This window comes from Salvelinus sp. IW2-2015, unplaced genomic scaffold, assembly GCF_002910315.2.
Source record: "Salvelinus sp. IW2-2015 unplaced genomic scaffold, ASM291031v2 Un_scaffold3046, whole genome shotgun sequence".
Classification (NCBI taxonomy): Eukaryota; Metazoa; Chordata; class Actinopteri; order Salmoniformes; family Salmonidae; genus Salvelinus; species Salvelinus sp. IW2-2015.
The window spans coordinates 59,576-65,306 of record NW_019944338.1 but is presented as its reverse complement, the minus strand read 5'-3'; the positions used below and the strand labels follow the sequence as shown (position 1 = coordinate 65,306).

The following is a 5,731-nucleotide window of genomic DNA, read 5'->3' as shown; positions in this document are numbered from 1 at the left end:
AGTTCAAACGAGATACTGAGTTGTTCAAATTAGATTCGTTTTTCCCCCTTGGGCTTCAGGGCTTCCGTAGATTAACACAAAAAAACGAATGCCAGTTTAACATTAAAATGTTTAACATTAAAATGTACAATTCCCGTCAGATGATCTCCATGTGTCTCCCACTGTCTCCTCTCTCACAGGAAATGGAAATAACCGCCAACGAGCTGAAGAACGTCCTCAACAGTATCGTCTCCAAACGTAAGACTAAAACTAAAGCTTATTACAGTCTCCGTCTGTACATTATCGTTACAGAAGGGCTTCCGGAGGATCCATTCTAGGACCTGTTTTCTTCACCGTTTACAGTGGGGGCCAACATTATTGACATTGATAAAGATGAGCAAAATTTACTCTATACAATATATATATATATATAATTATAATATATAATATATAATATTTATAATAATATTATAATACAATATATAATTCAAATACTGAGCTAACATGTATGCACATTATTTTATTTTTTTATACTAATACAATTGCTCAGAGAAAGAGATTTTATTTAACAAATACCTCTCAAAAAAAAGTAGGGGTCAAAATGATTGGCACACCTGTTTTCAATACCTCCCCCTGCGAGGGTAACGTCACTGAGGCTTTTATCTAAAATGTTTAATGAGATTGGAGAACACATTGGGAGGGATCTTAGACCATTCCTCTTTACAGATCSTTGATATCCATCGTCTGGTCTTATGGACTGGCATCTTCAATTKAAACCACAGGGTTTTCAATGAGTTTCAAGTCCGGCGACTGAGATGGCCATTGCAAAATGTGGCCYATTAGCCATTTCCTGATGGATTCTGACGTGTGTTTGGGGGTTCATGTCTTGCTGAAAGATTCCCTTGTGGCCCGGTTTCACCCTCTTGGCAGACTCCCAGGTCAGGTTGTGTTGTCTGGAGATAGAGACCCTCCCAGTCAGGGTGTCTGTAGATAGAGACCCTCCAGGCAGTTGTGGTTGTCTGTAGATAGAGACCTCCCGTCAGGTTGTCTGTAGGTAAGAGACCCTCCAGGTCAGGTTGTCTGTAAGATGAGACCCCCCAGGTCAGGTTTGTCTGTAGATAGAAGACCCTCGCCAGGTCAGGTTGTCTATAGATAGAGACGCCTCCCAGGTCAGGGTTGTGTTGTCTGTAGGTAGAGAACCTCCCAGGTAGGTTGTCGTAGATAGGACCCCCAGGTCAGGTTTCTGTAGATAGAAGACCCTCCAGGTCAGGTTGTCCTGTAGATAGAGACCGTCCCAGGTCAGGTTGTCTGTAGTTAGAGCCCGCCCAGGTCGGTTGTTTCCTGGTAGATAGAGACCTCCAGGTCAGGTTGTCTGTAGATAGAGAACCCTCCCAGGTCGTTGTGTTGTCTGTAGATAGAGACCCTCCCAGGGTCAGGTTGTCCTGTAGATAGACGACCCTCCCAGGTCAGGTTGTTGGTCCTGTAGATAGAGAACCTCCAGGTCAAAGGTTGTCTGTAGATAGAAGACCTCCAGTCAGGTTGTGTTTGTCTGTAGTAGAGACCCTCCAGGTCAGGTTGTCTGTAGATAAGAGACGCCTCCCATGTCATGATCCTGTTGTGGCTCGGTCAGGTTGTGTTGTCTGAGATAGAGACCCTCCCAGGTCTAGGTTTGTCTGTAAGATAGGACCCTCCCATACGGAGTCAGGTTGTCTGTAAGATAGAGACCCCCCAGGTCAGGTTGTGTTGGTCTGTAGTTAGAGACCCCCCCAGGTCAGGGTTTTGTCTGTAGGTAGAGACCCTCCCAGGTCAGGTTGTCTGTAGAATAGAACCCTCCCAGGTCAGGTTGTTGTTGTCTGGTAGATAAGAGACCTCCAGGTCAAGGTTGTGGTTGTCTGTAAGATAGAGACCCCTCTCCGGGTCAGGTTGTCTGTAGATAGAGACCCTCCCAGGTCAGGTTGTCTGTAGTAGGAGACCCTCCACCAGGTCAGGTTGTGTTGTCTGTAGATAGAGAACCCTCCCAGGTCAGGTTGTCTGTGATAGAGAATCTGCAGGTCAAGGTTGTGTTGTTCGCTGTAGATAGAGACCCTGCCCAGGTCAGGTTGTCTTGTAGATAGAGACCCTCCCAGGTAGGTTTGTGATTGTCTGTAGATAGAGACCCTCCCAGGTCAGGTTTGTGTTGTCTGTAGATAGAGCGCACTCCAGGGTCAGGTTGGTGTTGTCTGTAGAATGACCCTCCCAGGTCAGGTTGTCTGTAGATAGAGACCCTCCCAGGCAGGTTTGTGTTGTCTGGTAGGTAGACCCCTCCCAGGTCAGGTGTCTGTGGTAGAGACCCTCCCCAGGTCAGGTTGCTGTATGATAGAGACCCTCCCAGGTCAGGTTGTGTTGTCTGTAGATAGAGACCCCTCCAGGTCAGGTTGGTGTTGTCTGTAAGATAAGACCGCTGCCCGGGTCAGGTTGTCTGTAAGATAGGACCCTCCCAGGTCAGGTTGTCTGTAGATAGAGACCCTCCCAGGTCAGGTTGTTGTTGTCTGTAGATAGAAGACCCCCTACCCAGGTCAGGTTGTCTGTAGATAGATGACCCTCCAAGGTCAGGTTTGTGTTGCTGTAGGATTAGAGACCCTCCCAGTCAGGTTGTAGTAGATAGAGACCCTCCCAGGTCAGGTTTGTCTGTAGATAGAGACCCTCCCAGGTCAAGGTTGTCTTGTAAGATAGAGACGCCTCCCAGGTCAAGGTTGTGTTGTCTGTAGATAGAGACCCTCCAGGTCAGGTTGTCTGTAGTAGAGACCCTCCCAGGTCAGGTTGTCTGTAGATAGAGACCCTCCCGGGTCCAGTTGTCCTGTAAGATAGACGACCCTCCCAGGTCAGGTTGTGTTGTCTGTAGATAGAAGAATGAACCCCCCAGGTCAGGTTTGTGTTGTCTGTAGAATAGAGACCTCCAGGTCGGTGTGTTTGTCCTGTAGATAGAGACCTCCCGGTCAGGCATTGTGTTGTCCTGTAGATAGAGACCCTCCCAGGTCAGGTTGTGTTTGTCTGTAGATAGAAGACCTCCCAGGTCAGGTTTGTGTTTCTGTAGAATAGAGACCCTCCCAGGTCAGGTTGGTGTTGTCTGTAAGATAGAGACCTGCTCCCAGGTCAGGTTGACAACTTTTACGTTACTCACTGCGGTTCCTAAAAAAATTACGTACTTTTTTTCCCCATACATTTTCCAGACACAAGTACTGATAAAAACAAGTCCTCATTAGCATTTAATGCTCATCAGACAAGGGAAAATGGTCCAATTCACACACAGATTGTACTTTTTGATAATTTAGCAATTACATTTACTTTGATATTAAAGTAATATTTTAAAACAAATGACTTTTACTCAATAATATTTTACCAGGTGACTTTCACTTTCACTTGAGTAATTTCCACAAGAAAAGAAATCTTCTTTTACTCAGTATGACAGTTGGGTACTTTTTCCACCACTTGACTAATTCACTTAGTCCAAGGCTTGATGATTAGCTGGCAATATAAAATAAGCCTTTATAAGACTCTTTATCCAAAGGACAGTCTGTGTTCAAACATTGTTCTCATATGGGTGGTTCTGGGAATTGAACCGCACCTTGCATTACAGCACCAATGCTCTTGGTGTCCCAAGGAGAGTTAGAGAACGGCTGGGGGTCCCAGAGGAGAGTTGTTAGAGAACGGCTTGGGGGTCGCAGAGGAAGAGGTTAGAGAACGGCTGGGGGTCCCGAGGCAGAGGTTAGAGAACGCTGGGGGTCCCCAGGAAGGTTTAGAGAACGTGGGAGGTCCGAGGAGAGGTTAGGAACGCTGGGGTCCCGAGGAGAGGTTAGAGAACGCTGGGGTCCCGAGGAGAAGGTTAGAGAACAGCTGGGGGTCCCCGAGGAGAGGTTAGAGAACGGCTGGGGGTCCCAGAGGAGAGGTAGAAGAACGGCTGGGGGTCCCACGAGGAGAGGTTAGAGACACGTGGGGTCCCCGAGGAGAGGTGAGAAAACAGCTGGGGTCCTCAGAGGAGAGTTAGAGAACGAGCTGGGGGTCCCAGAGAGGGTAGAGAACGCTGGGGGTCCCAGAGGAGAGGTTAGAGACAGCTGGGGGTCCCGAGGAGAGGTTAGAGAACGGCTGGGGGTCCCAGAGGAGAGGTTAGAGAAACCGGCTGGGGGTCCTAACGAGGAAGAGGTTAGAGAAACGTCTTGGGGTCCCAGGAGAAGGTTAGAGAACGGCTGGGGGTCCCAGAGGAGAGGTTAGAGAACAGCTGGGGGTCCAGAGGAGAGGGTTTAGAGAAACGGCTGGGGTCCCCAGAGGAGGTTAGAGAACGCTGGGTCCGTAGGAGAGGTTGAGAACGCTGGGGGTCCCGAGGAGAGGTTAGAGAACGCCTGGGGGTCCCAGAGGAGAGGTTAGAGACGGCTGGGGTCCCTGAGGAGAGGTTTAGAGAACCTGGGGGTCCCGAGGAGAGGTTAAGAACAGGCTGGGGGTCCCAGAGGAGAGGTTAGAGAACGGCTGGGGGTCCCTAGAGAGAGAGACGCTGGGGGTCCCCGAGGAGAGGTTAGAGACGCTGGGGGTCCCGAGGAGAGGTTAGAGAACAGCTGGGGGTCCCCGAGGAGAGGTTAGAGAACGCTGGGGGTCCCAGAGGAGAGGTTGAGCGCTGGTAGAGAGACGAGCGCTGGGGTCCCAGAGGAGAGGTTAGAGAACGGCTGGGGGTCCCAGAGGAGAGGTTAGAGAACGCTGGGGGTCCCAGAGGAGAGGTTAGAGAACGGACTGGGGGTCCGAGGAGAGGTTAGAGAACGGCTGGGGGTCCCCGAGGAGAAGGTTAGAGAAAGCTGGGGGTCCCGAGGAGAGGTTAGAGAACGCTGGGGGTCCCAGAGGAGAGGTTAGAGAACGGCTGGGATCCGGAGGAGAGGTTAGAGAACGGCTGGGGTCCCAGAGAGAGGTTAGAGAACGCTGGGGTCTCGGAGAGTTGACAGCTGGGGGTCCCGAGGAGAGGTTAGAGAACGCTGGGGGTTCCCCGAGAGAGGTTAGAGAACAGCCTGGGGGTCCTGCCTAGGAGAAGGTTAGAGAAGCTGGGGTCCCTGAGGAGAGGTTTAGAGAAAGCGTCCTAGGAGGGTGACGTCTGTCCGAGGAGAGTTAAGAGAGGCTGGGGTCCCAGAGGAGAGGTTAGAGAACGGCTGGGTCCCCGAGGAGAGGTTAGAGAACGGCTGGGGGTCCGCACCGAGGAGAGTTTTTAGCAGAAACAGGCTGGGGGTCCCTGAAGAGAGGTTAGAGAAACAAGCTGGGGGTCCCAGAGGAGGGTTGAAGAACGGCTGGGGGTCCCAATGTCAGTGTCCTTCTCAGGATGACTTCTCTGGTTACAGGGTGCAAACTCTCTGTTGTCCTCACGATGTCAGTGTCCTTTTGGCGTTAGTAAGTCTGTTTCCTCGCCCGTCGTTCTGAAAGGGTTCTTCTGAGGAACAGCCAGCCCTGTAGCTCAGGGCTCAACAGCGTAGGAAATAAAAACAGTGTAGATCATTCGTTTCGATGGGGAGTGGAAGGCCGGTGTGGTCCGGCTTTGAATCCATCCTCTTAGACACAGCTTACTTCCTCCGTAGCATGGATAGAAAAGGTTTCCTTGTCTTCAACTCGTGTTTGCGTTTTTTGGGGTTGTTTGACTACTTCAGACCATGGCTTGGGCAGCCTCAGGGTCACTTAGTCCTGATAGGTTAATTCTTAACTCACATGTTTTATACCCTCGGGTCAGAAGTGGGCGTTTTCCGCT

General features: G+C 50.4%; 1 protein-coding gene across 1 annotated transcript in view; it reads left to right on the top strand.

The window, feature by feature from the left end:
- The window catches only part of LOC112075253 (calpain-3), a gene marked incomplete at its 5' end in the record, with an annotated part of 29,711 nt that overhangs the window by 11,538 nt on the left and 12,442 nt on the right, over nucleotides 1-5,731 (top strand). The window lies entirely within an intron of this gene.